Genomic DNA, 20480 nt, shown 5'->3' on the forward strand with positions numbered 1-20480 from the left:
GGAACATTTCATGCAAAGATGGGCTCAATAAAGGACAGTAATGGTATGGACCTAACAGAAGCAGAAGATATTAAGAAAAGGTGGCAAGAATACACAGAAGAACTGTACAAAAAAGATCTTCACGACCAAGATAGTCACGATAATGTGATCACTGACCTAGAGCCAGACATCTTGGAATGTGAAGTCAAGTGGGCCTTAGAAAGCATCACTACGAACAAAGCTAGTGGAGGTGATGGAATTCCAGTTGAGCTATTTCAAATCTTGAAAGGTGATGCTGTGCAAGTGCTGCACTCAATATGCCAGCAACTTTGGAAAACTCAGCAGTGGCCACAGGATTGGAAAAAGTCAGTCTTCATTCGAATCCCAAAGAAAGGCAATGCCAAAGAATGCTCAAATTACCACACAGTTGCACTCATCTCACACGCTAGTAAAGTCATGCTCAAAATTCTCCAAGGCAGGCTTCAGCAATATGTGAACCGTGAACTCCCAGATGTTCAAGTAGATTTTAGAAAAGGCAGCGGAACCACAGATCAAATTGCCAACATCCACTGGATCATGGAGAAAGCAAGAGAGTACCAGAAAATCATCTATTTCTGCTTCATTGACTATGCCAAAGCCTTTGACTGTGTGGATCACAATAAACTGTGGAACATTCTGAAAGAGATGGGAATCCCGGACCACCTGACCTGCCTCTTGAGAAACCTGTATGCAGGTCAGGAAGCAACAGTCAGAACTGGACATGGAACAACAGACTGGCTCCAAATAGGAAAAGGAGTGCGTCAAGGCTGTATATTGTCACCTTGCTTATTTAACTTATATGCAGAGTACATCATGAGGAACGCTGGGCTGGAAGAAGCACAAGCTGGAATCAAGATTGCCGGGAGAAATACCAATAACCTCAGATATGCAGATGACACTACCCTTATGGCAGAAAGTGAAGAGGAACTCAAAAGCCTCTTGATGAAAGTGAAAGAGGAGAGTGAAAAGTTTGGCTTGAAGCTCAACATCCAGAAAACAAAGATCATGGCATCTGGTCCCATCACTTCATGGGAAATAGATGGAAAAACAGTGGAAACAGTGTCAGACTTTATTTTTGGGGGCTCCAAAATCCCTGCAGATGCTGATTGCAGCCATGAAATTAAAAGACGCTTACTCCTTGGAAGGAAAGTTATGACCAACCTTGATAGTATATTAAAAAGCAGAGACATTACTTTGCCAACCAAGGTCCGTCTAGTCAAGCAAGGCTATGGTTTTTCCTGTGGTCATGTATGGATGTGAGAGTTGGACTGTGAAGAAAGCTGATCGCCGAAGAATCGATGCTTTTGAACTGTGGTGTTGGAGAAGACTCTTGAGAGTCCCTTGGACTGCAAGGAGATCCAACCAGTCCATTCTAAAGGAGATCAATCCTGGGTGTTCAATGGAAGGACTGATGCTAAAGCTGAAACTGCAATCCTTTGGCCACCTCATGCGACGAGTTGACTCACTGGAAAAGACTCTGATGCTAGGAAAGGTTGGGGGCAGGAGGAGAAGGGGACGACAGAGAATGAGATGGCTGGATGGCATCACTGACTCTGTGGACATGAGTTTGAGTGTACTCCGGGAGTTGGTGATGGACAGGGAGGCCTGGCGTGCTGTGATTCATGGGGTTGCGGGGAGTCGGACACGACTGATCAACTGAACTGAACTGAACTGAACTGAAAGGAAGAGAGAGTTTTGTTCTACTTCACGAACTGTATCATTTCTGACTAGCATGAGGAATTAAAAAAATCTCCCAGTCCTCCTTTCATTGGTGTTTTCTGGTCTAGCTCACAAATACCCTTTGGGGAGCTGTGGGTGATTTCTATTGTATTTACCCAAAATACGTGTAAGGAAGGCCAATTTTGAGGCTCAAGATGTTTCTTGCTAAGGGCCATTCTCCACTTGAAAGGGCGGGACCAAGCAGCCTGGATACTATTGGGCAGTGCACAGTGGCTAGTGACACCTATTGACTGGGAGTGTTATCGTGATTTTCCCACTTAAATTTAAAAAAAAGTAATAACCTAAGAACAGTTATGACCAAAGGCATCCTCAGGTTTGGCAGATACTGCTTTAGTGATAGTCAACATAGTGATGAACTTATATCATTTGTGGATAAATTTCTAAGGTATTTTTAAGATCTGGTAAGACATGTTTCCTATTAATAATTAATGTAAAATTCTACATACAGTGTTAAGAGTCACACCAGGTCCCACAGCTGAAATATGCCAAAGCTTTTTAATTGTTTTTTTCTTTCAAAAATATAGTCAAATGATATATAATGACCAAATTCAAAATATCGTTGAAGAAAAAAATTTTTTTTTCTCCCTGCTGCCATTCTATGTCAGCATTGTGGATGACACTATTTTGTATTTTATTTACATCTCTGTTTTGTGTTTCAGGCATAATTTTCTGAAAGTTGTGTATTTAAATGTCCATGGAATGAATTTCACAGTCTTTACTTGTCAGTGTCTTCCCTACTGAACCTGTGCACCTTCCCTGTCCTCTGGCTACCCAAGGGACAGATATAATTAGCATACATACTTCAGGTTTCCTTTTCCATCAATGGCTAATTGGTACTTGAGTTTACTTCATGACATTTAAGAGAGAGAAGAAAGACCAAGTAGCTTGAGGAAAGTTGCATTTTATTTATGCCAGATGTTATTTTCCAAATCCTCCTTTTAAATTGAAGTCGGACTATTGGAAAATGGGGTGCTGTGCACATGGATCCGTCTGCACATAGACACATGCTGCTCCATGAGTGGAATCTGGCTTAAAGGTGCTATTTGACAGCTTGTATTTGCTTACTAGTTATCCCACAGCAGGGAGATGTTTGGATCTGGAATAAGAGTTGTTTATAGACATTGTGAAAGTTGTCCATTGGCACCAAACGTGTAAACATTTAGTATTGTGCAGAGTCTGGGTACATGAGACATTATTCAGAAAATTTTCCACTAGAGCATAACTATTTCTCTGTCTGCTTCTACAAAACAATTTTTCTTCATCCTGTTTTCTCTCATGCCTCAATTTAGTGAAACTCAGCGTGAGTCAAAATCACACAAGTATTCAATAACTTCTTGTCTGTTCGTAAGATTGTATTTCACTCTTCTCATAGACTATGTTTTCCTTTTTCCTTAAATTCTTTAAAGAAATGGATCCCACCATGATTCTTATTATTAATGTCTCTTTCAATGACTAGGACTTGAGTTACCCACAGACATTGTATATTGGGACATGTACAATGATTCATTTAACAGAGAATTCTGACCATATTTTTGTGTGTGTGCCTATTTATTTACTTTTTTCTTACTCTTTGTGAAAATTGAACAATTGCTTGTGTCCAACCCCAAAATATTGTTTCACAGGCTAATATCAGTTTGGAGAACATTGAATAATGAAGTGTTGTGGATCACCCTTGGTGTTCAAAACTGCTCTCATACATCATGGTGAACTGTTCTTAAACTAGTCTTCCAGGATTCTATTAGAACTGCCACCTTACTAAAATCCTTTGCAATGAATTTGCTCTATATTACCTCCTCTCCTAGTGGTGGACATATAATTTCCTGGCTGCTTTCATAAAAATCTCTCATACAGTTATTTCCCAGAAAATCTCTTTCATCTGTCTATTATAGATCTCAGCACATATGCGCTAAGACTCAGATAATTACATTTTCTATTACCACAAAATCTTATTCTAAAAATATTTTGTGAGGATCCTTAAAATAATATATATATTTATTATAAACCAATTTATATTTATTTCTCGTTGCTCCTTTTAGTACTACAATATTCAGTGGTTTTAAAAAATATTTAAGTGTTTTACCTATTTATCATTAATATCACTTTTCTTTTTCTCTGGCCAAATTGAGTTTAATTCTTGGGAGAATAAAAGTCATTTGGAGTTGTGCTCTTGTGCCTTGAAGAATACACAGCATTTTAATTTCAGATGATTTTTTTTTTACATGGGCAAACAAACAATGCATAAACCTTGAAATTTCCCATAAATCTGTGTTTTATTTTTTTCAAGTCACTCAGTCATGTCCAACTCTAGAGTCCACGGAATTCTCCAGGCGAGAATACTGGAGTGGGTACCCTTTCCCTTCTCCAGGGGATCTTCCTAACCCAGGGATTGAACCCAGGTCTCTGCATTGCAGGCAGATTCTTTACCAACTGAGCCACAACGGAAGCCCAAGAATACTGGAGGTGGTAGCCTATCCCTTCTCCAGAGGGTCTTCCTGACCCAGGAATTGAACTGGGGTCTCCTGCATTGCAGGCAGATTCTTTACCAATTGAGCTATCAGGGAAGCCCATAAATCTGAATAACACCAGGAAAAAATGGAAATGAGTGTTTTTTATTTCTAATTAAATTTGAATGTTTTCACTTTCATGCATTGGAGAAGGAAATGGCAACCCACTCCAGTGTTCTTGCCTGGAGAATCCAAGGGATGGGTAATCCTGGTGGGCTGCCGTCTATGGGGTCTCACAGAGTCAGACACGACTGAAGCGACAGAGCAGCAGCAGCAGCAGCAGCAGCAAGCTTCAAATTAATGCTTTCTTCTTATTTATTTATCTTACAGTCATAAGTTTCCAGGTAGGTGTCCAATTAAGTGGCAGGAGGTCCTTGGTGTTACTGTTCTGTCCATGATCTGCTGTGTCCCACCTAGAATCATGAAGAATTCCACTCACCCCAATTTGGCTCTGACCACTTGTCTTTCACTGAAATGATTCATGTTCACTCTGTTCAGCTAAATACATTTATCACATTTTGGATCTTTTCTTATTTGATTGTTAGTAGTTGTCCCCAACACTTACTACTTTTTTGAAAGACACATCCCTTGGCTCTTCACATCTCTCTCTCTCTCTCTCTCTCTCTCTCTCTCTCTGACAACTTCTAAGTGTCCTTGGCAGTTTTCATTGAACTTTAAATCTTGGCTTTTTCAAGGTTCTGTCTTAAGCTTTTGTTCTTCCTTTCTACACTCTTTCCCTTAGAGATCTCAGGTAGAACTAATGGCTTCATTTATCATTTATGGCTGATAGTTCTCAAATTTAAAATCTCTATCCCAGAGCTTTTTAAAATGATCTGTTGTACATTTATCCAAGTGGATGTATCATAGCTACCTAAGGTTTCACAGGTCTTAAATAGAATACAGATTCTCTCTCCATCTCCCTCCAAGAAGATTTTTCTCCATGGTCATGAGTGGGTCCAAATTCCACCAGAAACCTGAATCATCTTTGGCTCCTTCCTCTCCACCTCCTTCCTTAGCTAATCATCACCAGGTTATTTCAATTCTGTACCTAAAATATATCCAATTCAATCCACCTCTCTCCGTTTCCAGAGTCACTTCTTTATCCTGAGCCACCATAGTGTCTCACCTGGAATAATGCCATACCCTTATAACTAACATTCTTGATCCTCTTTAACTGGTTATTTGTACTGCAGTCAGTACAATTTCACTTGTAAAAAGCTTATCTCATCATGTCATCCCTATGCTTAAAAATTTGTTTAATGTCTGCCCACTTACAAATTTGACCTATGCTGTGTTTTGTCGCTAAGTTGTGTCCGACTCCTTGTGACCCCATGGACTGTAGTCTGCCGGGCTCCTCTGTCCATGAGGATTTTCCAGGAAAGAGTACTGAAGTGGGTTGCCATGCCCTCCTTCAGGGAATCTTCCCAACCCAGGGATCAGACCCAGGTCTCTTATATTGCGGGTGATTCCTTGACCATCTGAACTACCAGGGAAGCCAGACTTGACATACAGGCCATATAAGTTCTGTCTTATATGTCTGTTTTCCAGCTTTGTCTCCTACCATGCCTCATCACACTCATCCGTACAACAGTGTCTTTGTTTCAGTTCCCCCCATGTGACATGCTACTTCCCACTCCAGGACCTTTCTTACGTACTAATATCTTTGGCTATATGATTTCTCCCCTCCTATTTTTTTAATACATTAATTTTCATAGCTCAATTGTTACCTTCTTGTCACAACCCTTAATGATCCAGATTAAATCAAGAGTATTGTTAAATGCTCTTATTAGATCTTTTTTATGGATTGAATGTTTATGTCTCTCCCAAATTCCTATGTTGAAGCCCTATGTCACAGTATGGCTATACTTGGAGATGGGACCATAATTCAAGATTTACTGAGGTCATGAAAGTAGGACCCTGATCCCAAGGGATTAGTCCTTACATGAAGAGACACCAAAGAGAGAGCTCTCTTGTCCTCTTTGTCTCCCTCCTGGACTAACCCTGTCTATTTCTTTGAGAATTTACTGGGAAAAGACCAGCTGAGGCCATGGTGAGAAGATGGCCATCTGAAAGCCAGAACGAGAGCTCTTACCAGAAACCACCCTGTTGAACCTTGATCTGGGACTTCTAGCTTGCAGAAATGTAAGAAAAAAATTTCTCTGTTGTTTAAGGCACCTAGTCTATGGTTTTTTGTTATGACTACTTGAGTGGACTAATGCAAACTTGTCCTTTCTCTTTGTGGCATTCATTATGACTCTAAATTATAAATTATTAAATGAGTCACTTTATGACTTCCTCTCCTTAAGGAACAGTAACCTACAGCAGGTTTAGGATTGGACTTGTGTTGTTTAGCACTTGCCTCTAGTGTCTGTCTGTGTCATGGATATCCAGTAAGAAATAAAGATTGAGTGAATGTCCAGGAAGTGTACTGAACTCTTGGAAAATCAGTAGTTAGTAAAAGATATCCCACACAGAAGAACTTCCAATCACAGGTAAAATAACTGATGGTAGGATAATAAAAAGTGTATTTTAGTAGAGTGTTTTGGATATTCATTAATAGTTCTAGTCATCGCTAAAATAAGTATATAAAGTTCAAAATCCAGCATGGTTTCGTCATCTGTCAGCAGCCTTTTATCCACTCCTTTATCCTCACAACCTTCCTATAAGACCTGTTATTTTGAAATAAATATAGAGTTATGAGCAGTGTCCAAGTACTGCAACTTGAAGCTATGGCGACTTGAAACTATTACTTACCTGCCTGAATAATATTCTCCCACCCCCTTCTATCTGGCTGATAAACTCAGCTTTAAGTCACTGGTTCTCAACTTTGGGGCTTTGGAATAAGCTTCAGGAAATGTGAGTGCCATCTAAAATTATATACTCCTTTTGTATAAATGCACAGATAAGTAGTTTTGTGAGCTAGGATGAGAGAAATCTTGAAAGATATATGAAACAATTTGGGAATCTGAAAAATAAACTCTAGGAAGAGGTAATTTTACCCCTGGTAGATTACTAATGGAGCCATTAAGGGGAAAAATGAGGAAAGCTCTGTCTTTCCCTAACGCATTATTCAGAGAAAGAACACTGCCTAGAGTGTAACCTGGACTTGAGGTTGTCACTGTCTGCCCTCAACTCACATTTCTACATTCTATTTATTGCCTCACTTCTTTTTGCCTTTGTAATACTAAATATTTTAAGGTATGAATTAGCCATTCACTGCCTTAAGCTCTTCAGAGTAGTAAAAGTTCAGTTTTAATCAAGTAAATAAATTTCTAACTGTGAAACCAACAGCTGAATGACAGTTATACTACTAACCAGAAATTTTTAGTCAGTGGTAAAATATTGAATGATTCAAGTAGAAAGATATATATCAAAGCTATTATTGGAGAAATTAGATTTAAAATATAGTTATTTAATATCAAAGAGTATTCAAATGCATGCATAACAGAAAAATTCACAAACTTCTCTAGCTAAATCAGTTGTTCGAATCTCTAAGTTTTTTTTAACTTGCCATCTTTAGCTGAATTAATACCTTTAGACTATAAAGTTGAGCTAACACATATTATTATAAAATATAGTTAGTACATATATGGATGTAAAATGAGTTAACTGAACTAAATATATCCTATTATTCATTTAAAATACATAATTATTTAAGGTAATGGATGCCTAGAAATAGAAATATATTAGGCATGGAGAAAAATCCAGCCACCCATATTATCCAAATAAAGAGTTTTATTTCCTGTAGCAGCAATTTTGAGCACATATCAGGTACCCATTTTTCCCTTTTCTTATTAAGGGAACAGTGGCTTTATTGGAGTTAGAAAGATGTCTAGCTAAACATTACATTTTCTCATCTCTCCTACGGGTAGGGGTGAATAATGAGACATAAATAGGAGTAACTGGGAAGACTTTTGAGAGCACTCATTTGAAGGAAGCTGAGTCATCTAGGAGGAGGCCCTCATTCTCCCTTTCTTTCTCCTCCTCCTTTGGAACACAAAAATGAGCAATGAGCCTTCAGCATCTTGCAAAATTGGGGTAGACTTGTGGATTAGAAGGTAAGGAATCTGCCTGCAATGCAGAAGACCTGGGTTCAATCCCTGGGTCAGGAAGATCCCCTGGAGAAGGGAATGACTATCCATTCCAGTATTCTTGCCTGGAGAATTCCTTGGACAGAGGAGCCTCGTGGGCTGCAGTCCATGGGGTCACAGAGACTTGGACATGACTGAATGGCTAACACTTTCACACTTTCACTGAGTAAAGAAGCCATATGCTAATGATAGATACACAGAAAAAGTGAAGGATGCTGAGGAAGGTGGTAACTGACATTGTACAATAGTCAGAGTTGACGGCTTGTCTTCAGAATTCTCTAAGGGTAAAAAACAAAGTCTTCTTAAAACTACTGTTATTCTTAGTTTCTACAACCAAACATAACTCATAAGCGACGCAGTTAGGAATATTGCTCAATTGTAAAAAGATCAACATGGATAGTCAAGGCAAAAGTGTGTAGTGGCTACCTAAATCTGAATCTTTCACTAATCTTCCTCTAAATCCTAGAAATCAATAAGAAAAAATAAATTCATCCGTTCCCATACCTCCATCGTGAGTCAAAGACAAAGAATATTATCTCTAATTATGAAAATAATTAATTTCTAGCCAAACCTTCGTTGAATTCATGGTGAAGGCTTAGAATAGGAAACACAAGAGAGGATTAAGTTAAAATCACCTCCTTCAAGGAGAAATCCACCACAAGTATGAACGTGGTAATAAAGAATTTGTAGATCAAAGTATTGACTATTAGAAAGGACATAAAATAGAGGACTTGGAGGAGCAGTGTAAATAAAGTGAAATTTTGTGGAGAGAAAATGGTAAGAAGGAAGAAAAGCAGCATTTGGAGACTGAATGATAAAGGGAAAAGGACATAAGAGAAAAAATTTAAGATCTTGAAAAAGAAAAGAAACCAAGTTCTTTCCTAGTAACTCCCAAAAGGCTACCTATAAAGAAACTGCATCCAATTCCTGAGAAGGGGTCCCAAATTAGAATCCTTTCTTTCATGTCCAAGTTTTAATCCTATTTATGAAATTCATAGGCACAAGCAACATTTATCTATACTAAGCTTCTATCAAGCAAAAAACAGAAAATAAAAATTTTCATTTCCTATAAAATTAAGTATGAAAAAAAGAAACCTCTACCAACCACTCCAAACTGATTCGTATATCTTCAAAGCAACAACTGAGGATAAGTAAAACAAACAAATGCACGGAAAAATATTTCATCAGAAATAAACATAAAAACAGAAGTGGACTGAAGAAAAATATGAGTTGATTGAATTCAGAAATAAAAAGATAAAACCCTTTTCAGAAATAAAGACTCAATTACACAATGCTCAAAGGGAATATGGATTAAAATAATAATTTAGTAAGGAGCCTTGAAGTGAAGTACAAAAATAACCAAGGAAATGGGAATGAGTTAAAGAAAATAAGAGGGAAAAAAATTGAAATGGAAGACAGGCCAAAACTATCTAATAACCTGTCTCTGAAAAAGAGTAATGGAACCCAATTAATATTTAATACTATAATCCAAAAAAAACAGAAGACCTATATCAAGATATCAAAAGGATCCTATATTGATCTGAGATAATTTTCACTTTGTTTCATCAATGTATCAATTCTTGTGTCAATAGCACAAAATTTTAACTGCTATATTTTTATAATAAGTATTACTGTCTGATAATATGACTACATTGTGTCATGTTTCATTGCCTTTTCTATTTTATGCCCTTGGTATTTCCATATAAATTTTTGAATTGGCCTTTCAGTTTTCACAGTAAAACTTATTGGAGTCTTATTTGGTCTCATTGAATCTATTCATCAACTTGGTGAGGATGGATATATTTATAATATAATATTGAGCCTTCCAAACCATGAATATGATATATCATTCTAATTTCTCTCAATGATGTTTTGTGGTTTTCAGAGAATGATATTTAATGTCTATACTTTAAAAATAAATATATAAAATATATTTTAAGTATTTTTCTCTTTAAAATGCAACATATTGAGAGACTCAGTTTATTATAGAGCGTATAAAGGCAGTTAGTGAAATAATGGCATTCATGATCCATTTCTTCCTTGAGCATAAAATTGAAGAATTTTGAGCATCGTCAAAAATGTAGTCTTTTGCAATCTAAATTTTAATATATATTTCATATATATTTTAATATCTAATATCAAGCATGGTAAAATATATAAAATATCCTATGTTCACATGTATCAGTGAATAATTTTTTGTTGTATAATTAAAACAATGTTCCATTACATCACTGGTTAAATACAATGCATCAAACTTTGTATTCTTATAAATGTTTTAGGAACTGTACAAGTTTCCTAGGGCTGCCTTAATAAAGTAACACAAGTTGGGCAGCATCACAGAAACGCATGTTCTCACAGTTCTGGAGGCTAGAAATCTGAGATCAAGGTTTGCTCAGAGCTGCTTTCTTCTGAGGCCTGTAAATGAGAGTCTGTTCTGTGCCTCTGCCCCAGCCTCCGATGGTGTGCTGCCTGTGTTTGGTATTCCTTATTTTGTAGGTGCATCACCCTAAACTCTGCCTTCATGTTTACAAGTCATGTTTCTTGTATGCTTGTGTGTGTCCAAATTTCCAATTTTTATAAAAAACAAAAACAAAACAGTAAACATTTTGGGGCCCCACTCTATCCCATTGTGGCCTCATCTTAACTCAAAGACCCTATTTCTGAGATACGAGAGGTTAGGACTTTAGAATATAAATTTGAAGGGCACTCAATTCAACCCCTAAAAATAATTTGTTCCATATTGTAAATGTTTTTGGCATGCAAACTTTAAATATTTATTTAAAACCCCTTTATCCTGCATGGACATCCCTGGTGGCTCAGACAGTGAAGCGTCTGCCTACAATGCAGGAGACCCGGGTTCAATCCCTGGGTTGGGAAGGTCTCCTGGAGAAGGAAACGGCAACCCACTCCAGTATTCTTGCCTGGAAAATCCCATGGACAGAGGAACCTGGTAGGCTACAGTCCATGGGGTTGCAATGAGTCGGACACGACTAAATGACTTCACTCTCTTTATTCTGCATGCATGTGTGCTAAGTCACTTCAGTCGTGTCTGACTCTTTGTGACCCTATGGACTGTAGCCCACCAGCCTTCTCTGTCCATGGGATTCTCCAGACAAGAATACTGGAGTGGGTTGCCATGCCCTCCTCCAGGGGACCTTCCTGACCCAGGGATAAAACTTGCATCTCTTACCCCTCCTGCACTGGCAGGTGAATTCTTTACCACTAGCACCACCTGGGAAGCCCTAACATGAAAAAAAATCAGGAAATTCACACACATGTCAAATGATGTTAGGAAATACTGCTCTGTGAGACAGTGAATTGTCCTTTTTGCTCTTCACTTAAAAGTTTACATTCCCTTATCGAATAGGAAGTTACTTACTTAATATCTTATTTTGCTTTATAATTAAGTTGAATACATTGCTTTTCCTTATTATACAAGAAATTTTGGAAGCTATGCACAATTTTATTTTTAATTTAATGCCAATGTGTTGCACATAGTGAGGGTTCAATAATTATCTCTTCAATAATTGAATAAATGATGGTTTCAAAAAAGAACTAATGAAACTTCACATTGCTATCACTGATTCTTTTTTTTTTATGTGCCATTTATTTTACTGGCATAAACATCCTTTGTTTGAGTGGTATCTTTTATCTCAAATGATGGAACAAAGGTTGTTAAGTAGATATGTAGACATCACTGCACCTTCCGCTATATTACACTCCAGGGTGAAATGTAGCATCTGCTGCACAATGAACAACATGGCACCAGAAAGATTCCATCACCCAGGAGGAACATCAAATCTGACTGGAAGCATAGTGGCTCAGATTTAGGACGGTCAAAATATAATTACCCAAAGATAAATTTGACCAGGAAAGGAGAATTAAGCTAGTTTGCCAAGAAATTCATTGACTCTTTTGGGACATCAGTAAACTATCCCTTTATCAGTTAGTAGAGTACAAAGTGATGTGCCACATAATAACAGGGGAAAGTATTTCTAGAGCTCTACATTTTATAAAAAATATTTGAGGTTGTAGATTTAGTTTTTAAAGATGGGATTTTCTCCCGTCATTCAGATTGCAAAGGGAGAGAAGTGGAAATAAATTTGTCATCCCATTTAGTTTCTAGGACGTTAAGACTGTCTTATGATCCTTTTGCAAACATTGTACTTAAGAAGTATGCAATATTTCACTTTTATATTTTTAGCAATATGCTATATCAAGCCATCACACTTATTCAAGGGAGAAGATGGACCTTTTTGAAAGGGAACAGTCTCTGAGTGTGTCAGTAAAGAAAAATACTTTGGTGTAGTGGTTCTTAAAATTTTACAACTAAATATCCCCAAAGCAAAGCAAAGGATAATACAAATCCCCAGGGTCAATGAGGAATCAGTCAAGCAACTTTAAGGTCATAGCTTTTATATTTTCCAATTTATGAGAATTTTGTGTCATATGCCAGAATACTTTTTTTTAATGTTAAAATATATCTTCCCAATTTTTATCAAAATGATAGTCTAGGAAGAGGCACTTCTTTTGTGGATTTCAGGAAACTAATGTGTCTTTCATATTTTGGTTTAAGATAGCAAAATTAGTAAAAGTCACCCTGTCTTTCCTTCAAATGTCCTAACAGATGTTTTCCAGGCTCTCAGGAATAAGCACTTTGCTCACTGAAAGAGATAACGAGTGAAGTCTCACCCAGTGATTTAAGTTGTTATTTTTCATTTAAAATTTTTTGGTGAGAACTTATGGTTTATCCTGAAAAAGGGAAAATGCATTCCATTCATTTGTATTTTGTAAATATCGTCCCTAGTTGTTTCCTTTTAGTTTTGTTTTTAAAGTATAGATATTTTAACTTAGTCTATTGTTAAATCATTGATCTTTTTTTCCTCAAAGGAAAACTTTCCTCAAAAGTTATATATATATTTAAATATTTAAAACATATACATGTTTTATGTATACATATGTTTTGAATTACATATGTCTATGTTTTAAACATTTAAATATATATATATATATACACATACACATATGAGTTTTCAGTATTTCAACCTAGAATTCTTTTATTTCTAAAGATTTTTCCTCATTTGTTTATTTTTTTAAAGTGAGCTAGTATCACCAAGAAGCACAACATCAATATGAGGATTAGGGGAATAATAATAGCCCCCTGGGCTGCATTTCCCTGGAAAGATCAAATAAAAAGATCTAAGTAATGAGCTTTGTCATTGATCATCCCAAAGTTTCAGTCAACGTGTTCTCTGAGATTCCAGAACAAGAGTTAAAGAGAATATGTTTAGGAACATATTGACTTCCTAGGAACATTGAGAGCAAATCTTAGTCACTGGTCCCCAATCAGTTTGTGCCACTGCAATAGAGCATTTCCTTTCCTTCACCTAACAAGCCCTCCAAGCACCAGTCTTAACATGTCTCCATAGTCTTTCTGACTCTCTCAGAAACTTCTATTCAAAATAGATAATCCAGTGCTCTCTCCACATAAATGTTACATTTTCTCTCATTCATCCCACGGATCTTATTCTTTTGCCTGATGAAGTTCCTAACCAGCTTGGAATAGCTCCTTATCTAGGTCTTTACAATTCCACCTATCAAAAATTCAATCCTCTGTTCAAGGTAAAGTTCAGAATGTTATCTCTTTCATAAAACCTTTCTTAGTATCACCAGTAAGCTGAGGTCTTTACCTCTCCTAAAACTATACACAAGTATTAATACCTGTATTACAAACTATTTTTTTCACTGTAATTATAATTACATTTTGACTTTTGCATTTGTCCCTTTTTAATTGCTTAAGGTTATAGAAAAATATTTTCTAAACTTTTCTACCTGGACACAGCAGCACACTTTACACAATATTTGGAATTCCATTTACATAAAATTCTAGAAAATGCAAAACATAGTGACAGAAAATAGCTATCTGAGGATAGAGGTTGGAGGAACTCAGGAGAGAATGGGTAGAGAGGGGTGTAGCAGAAGGGGTTACAAAGGGACGTGAAGATTTTAGAGACAATAGATATATAGACTATCTTAGCTTTGTGATACTTTATGAGTGTATGTATAATATATAAATATATATCAGAATTTATCATTTAAATATCTATCATTTATTGCCAATTTTACTTTAATAAAACTTTTATCAAACTTATATTTGTGCCAAAAAGAAAAGCATGCTCTGTGAGAGATCTTTAGGATAATAAGTGAAGGTTCTTTTGGGGATAGCTATGAAGTCTAATTCTGATAGATGGGAAACAACTGAATTCATGAAATTCTGGAGAAAAGACTTACCCAGATAGAGGAAACAGCTGCAAAACTGTAAAGAATTTGGAGTATTAGTGAAAATAAATGTAACAGGGAAAATCGGAGTGGGAAGGTGACAACAACTGTGGTTGAGATAGTAAGAGTTCCTCCAGGTAGAGTTTGGATTTTATTTTAAATAAAAGGGGAATTACTAAAGGATTTTAAGCAAGGGGTTGTGAGACATAATCCAATTTATGTATTAGAAAGATGTCTTTCTCTGAGATATGTGGACAATAAATGCATGTATCTCTGTGTCAAGTGGGGATAGGGGATTGAAAATGGTCAGTTTAGTTCAGTTCGGTCACTCAGTCATGTCAGACTCTCTGCGACCCCATGGACTGTAACATGCCAGGCCTCCCTGTCCATCACCAACTCCCGGAGCTTACTCAAACTCATGTCCATCGAGTCAGTGATGCCATCCAACCATCTCATCCTCTGTTGTCCCCTTCTTCTCCCGCCTTCAATCTTTCCCAGTGTCAGGGTCTTTTCTAGTGAGTCAGTTCTTTGCATCAGGTTGCCAAAGTATTGGAGTTTCAGCTTCAGCATCAGTCCTTCCAATGAATATTCAGGACTGTATTTCCTTTAGGATTGACTGCTTGGATCTCCTTGCAGTCCAAAGGACTCTCAAGAGTTTTCTCTAACACTACAGTTCAAAAGCATCAATTATTTGGGGCTCAGCTCTCTTTAGAGTCCAACTCTCACACCCATACATGACTACTGGAAAAACCATAGCTTTGTTGGCAAAGTAATGTCTCTGCTTTTCAATATGCTGTCTAGGTTGATCATAGCTTTTTTTCTAAGGAGCTAGTGCCTTTTAATTTCATGGCAGGAGTCATCATCTGCAGTAATTTTGGAACCCCCCAAAAATAAAGTCTGTCACTGTTTCCATTGTTTCCCCAACTATTTGCCATAAAATGATGGGACCAGATGCCATGATCTTAGTTTTCTGAATGTTGAGTTTTGAGCCAACTTTTTCACTCTCCTCTTTCACTTTCATCAAGAGGCTCTTTAGCTCTTCTTTGCTTTCTGCCATAAGGGTGAGAATGGTGGTGGCAATTAAAGTATTGATAGAAGCACAATGAACAGGTGTCCCAGTGAAATGAGAAACTACGTGCCTGGGTTGGGGTAATAGAAGTGTGGAGGGGGAACTGTGAGTCAATTCCAAGTATATTTTAAAGATAGAAATCAAGGCACTTGTAAATGGTTTTAATAAGTGAGAAATCCAACAAAGAGAAGAATAAAGCATTGTGATTAAGTTCCTGACTCTAAAGTGAAAGTGAAGTCGCTCAGTCGTGTCTGACTCTTTGTGACCCCATGGACTATAGCATACCAGGCTCCTCCATCCATGGGATTTTCCAGGCAAAGGTACTGGAGTGGGTTGCCATTTCCTGACTCTAAGCCACTAGATAAAAATAGGTTGCACTTACTGAGATGGAGAAGGCTGCAGGAGAAGTTGGGTTCTAGTGGAAAAATCAGAGTTCTGATTTGGATGTGTTATAATGCAAATGGCTGTGAAACATTCAGGCAGAGCTATTATAGGCTCTGGGAATTACAAGGAAGGTTTGGGCTGGAGATTAACACACACACACACACACACAAAAAAAACTTCAGTTTAAATTGCTTAAGAATGTCCCTTCTTCATCTCACTGGGAATGTACTCCAGGATGAGCATGGGTTTGTAGATGCGAGTCTGCTGATTTGAGAACAGTCTCAGTCCCTATGTACCTCTCTCAATGCAGGCATCTTGCCAGACTTTGAGATCTTACTTGTGTAAAGATTCATGTTGTCTTTGTAATAACAGATCCTAAGTACTATCCAAATATTTTATTTGGCTATCAAAGAACAGCAATCTCTGTCAGTTTTGGGAGAATAAAAGGTGATATGTTGTTCTCTAAGGAGGTGACTTCCCAAAGAATTCTCAAGGGTAATTTTGACTAGCAATGCTTTGATTCTGATTCTCTTTCAGAAAACAAAAACTGAAACTTAAAGGGATATAAATGGATCATCAGTACATTTATATTATTTAAGACCAAAGAAATAAATGAGATTATCCAGGAGAGAGAGAAAAGGTGCCCTAACTTTAGCTCTAGCAAATTTCATCATTCAGGAATCCCATTCAGGAAGAGGGACTAGCAACAATGACTGATCAAAAGTAGGCCAATGGAGTGGGAGGAAACCAGAGTGCATAGTGTCAAAACCACAAGACAAGAAGATTATGAGAAATGATCAACTGTGCCAAATGTTGCTGGAGGTGGAGTAATATGCAAAACAGACTATGTTACATTCATTTTACACCCAGTGCCCAGCACAGAACCTGGCACTCAATAAGTTTTTTTGCTTAAATGTTGTAACATCCAGTCATATACTCCATGAGCGAATATGATGAACCATGGTTTATTACTGTAGGAATTTTTATGCTACTTGCTCTGCTAAAAATAAGCAAATTCATGTCAATATCTATACAACACTGTATCTCAAACTACTGTGACAAAGTATGTGGATTTGGGGAATTCTATTGCAGCGTGAATATCAGTCCAAAATAATCCAGTCACTACCATTAACTAGTGCATTTTTATTAGATTGTCACTAGTCCCTTTGCTCTGAGTGTAAGAAAACTGTTTTCCAATACACATTAAAAAAAGAGAGAGAGAGAAGGGGGTGGAATAGAGGCATGAAGTGCAAACTTCTCAGTTTTCCAATCAGTTGTGCTGAGGACTGACCTATGTGTTATCTAATTTCAGAAGGCTGCAAGTGCAAGGCAGTATTTAGATATGCTCTAGAAATATTATTTCAAAAGTTTTTAAAATTTTAAAAATTTAAAGTTTTTAAAAGTTTTTGAAAATATTATTTCAAAAGTTTCAAAAATTCTTGTCACTGAGATCTTTATGTAGAAATATTACTCCATTTTGAGTAGTCTGGTAGGATATTGGTATATTTCAGTAATGCTGGAAAAAGAAAAACAGGATAAATAAAGTTTCAGTTATTTAAAAATACACACATACTAACAAAAAATAAAGCCCCAATTCCCATTTCTTGGCCAGGATAATTGATCTTTCTATAAGGTAATTCCTAAAGGGCATCTTCCTTCAGTATTTCTCTTGATTTGTAACTTCTTTTCTATTAAATCTTTTTCAAGCAGGGCCAATCTGACTGCTGAATGATTGACAGTTTTAAACCTTTGCTAAGACATCAGGCTCAAAGGTTCTAAGATTGTGATAAATCACAGAAAAAAGTTGTTATGAAGAAATTTAAAAATATAAACCAATAAGCTAGACCGGACAGGGAGGCCTGGCGTGCTGTGATTCATGGGGTCGCAAAGAGTCTGTCACGACTGAGTGACTGAACTGAACTGAACTGAAGTAAGATGTAGGTTCTGCCCGGTTATAATTTTCTTGGTTCAGAGTAATGTTCCTTCATTCTAACTTTTGAAGCTTGGAGTTTACTCTTCTTATAGAAAGTTTATTCCTAATTTGTATTAAAATAGACATTGAATATCTAATGATATTTTTTTCATGGAGTCATATAAATTTGTTTCATGGAGCATTATAGATTTTAGTTTTGTTATTTCTTTTTCATTGAATAAATTTGAAGTGTAATACTGTATAAATTTAGTGTATACAAGATATTGCTTATATACATTTATATATTGTAATATAATGGCTGATATAGCAACATTTATAAATTGCATATTATAGCACAATGTTGTCTATATTCATTTTACTGTGCATTAGGTCTCTATGGCTTATTTACTGCTCTTACAGATGTGTACTGTTAAACACCATCACTCTTAATTCCCCTGCCCTATACTTGGAGATGACCATTTTACTTCTGGGTTTTACATGTTCTAAAAATTCTGCATGTTAGTGATATTATACAGTACTTGTCTTTTCCTTTCTGGTTTATATTGCTAAGCATAATGCACTCAAGATCAATCATTGCTGTTAAAAATGGGAGGATATCCTCTTTTCTCAAGGAAGGGCGGCCTTGAGGAGATACCCCTCGTCCAAGGTAAGGTGCAGCGGCTGAACTTTGCTGGAGCAGCTGTGAAGAGATTCTCCACCACCAAGGTAAGTGAAACCCAAATAAGATGGTAGGTATTGGGAGGGGACATTAGAGGGCAGGCACATTGAAATCATAATCACAAAAAATAGTTGATCTGATTATATGGACCACAGCCCTGTCTAACTCAATGAAGCTAAGCCATGCCATGTGGGGCCACCCAAGACGGACGGGTCATGGTGGAGAGGTCTGACAGAATGTGGTCCACTGGAGAAGGGAATGGCAAACCACTTCAGTATACTTGCCTTGAGAACCCCATGAACAGTATCAATAGGCAAAATGATAAGATACTGAATGAGGAATTCCCCAGGTCGGTAGGTGCCCAGTATGCTACTGGAGATCAGTGGAGAAATAACTCCAGAAAGAATGAAGGGATAGAGCCAAAGCAAAACAAATACCCAGTTGTGGATGTGACTGATGCTAGAAGCAAGGTCCAATGCTGTAAAGAGCAATATTGCATAGGAACCTGGAATGTTAGGTCCATGAATCAAGGCAAATTGGAAGTGGTCAAACAGCAGATGGCAAGAGTGAACGTCGACATTCTAGGAATCAGTGAACTAAAATGGACTGGAATGGGTGAATTTAACTCAGATGACCATTATATCTACTACTGTGGGCAGGAATCCCTTAAAAGAAATGGAGTAGCCATCATGGTCAACAAAAGAGTCCGAAATGCAGTACTTGGATGCAATCTTAAAAATGACAGAATGATTTCTGTTCATTTCCACGGCAAACCATTCAATATCACGGTAATCCATGTCTATGCCCCAACCAGTAATGCTGAAGAAGTCGAAGTTGAACAGTTCTATGAAGACCTACAAGACCTTTTAAAACTAACACCCCCAAAAGATGTCCTTTTCATTATAGGGGACTGGAATGCAAAAGTAGGAAGTCAAGAAACACCTGGAGTAACAGACAAATTTGGCCTTGGAGCACGAAATGAAGCAGGGCAAAGGCTAATAGAGTTTTGCCAAGAGAATGCACTGGTCATAGCAAACACCCTCTTCCAACAACACAAGAGAAGACTCTACACATGGACATCACCAGATGGTCAACACCAAAATCAGATTGATTATATTCTTTGCAGCCAAAGATGGAGAAGCTGTATAGAGTTAGCAAAAACAAGACCAGGAGCTGACTATGGCTCAGATCATGAAATCCTTATTGCGAAATTCAGACTGAAATTGAAGAAAGTAGGGAAAACCACTAGACCATTCAGATATGACCTCAATCAAATCCCTTATGATTATACAGTGGAAGTAAGAAATAGATTTAACGGTCTAGATCTGATAGATAGAGTGCCTGATGAACTCTGGACGGAGGTTCGTGACATTGTACAGGAGACAGGGACCAAGACCATCCCCATGGAAAAGAAATGCAAAAAAGCAAAATGGCTGTCTGAGGAGGCCTTACAAATAGCTGTGAAAAGAAGAGAAGTGAAAAGCAAAGGAGGAAAGGAAAGATATAAGCATCTGAATACAGAGTTCCAAAGAATAGCAAGGAGAGATAAGAAAGACTTCCTCAGTGATCAATGCAAAGATATAGAGGAAAACAACAGAATGGGAAAAACAAGAGATCTCTTCAAGAAAATTAGAGATATCAAGGGAACATTTCAAGCAAAGATGGGCTCGATAAAGGACAGAAATGGTATGGACCTAACAGAAGCAGAAGATATTAAGAAGAGGTGGCAAGAATACACAGAAGAACTGTACAAAAAAGATCTTCACGACAAAGATAATCACGATGGCATGATCACTCACCTGGA

Source organism: Moschus berezovskii, chromosome 10 (assembly GCF_049115385.1).
Source record: "Moschus berezovskii isolate FMDL1 chromosome 10, NW_MosBer_1.0, whole genome shotgun sequence".
NCBI lineage: Eukaryota > Metazoa > Chordata > Mammalia > Artiodactyla > Moschidae > Moschus > Moschus berezovskii.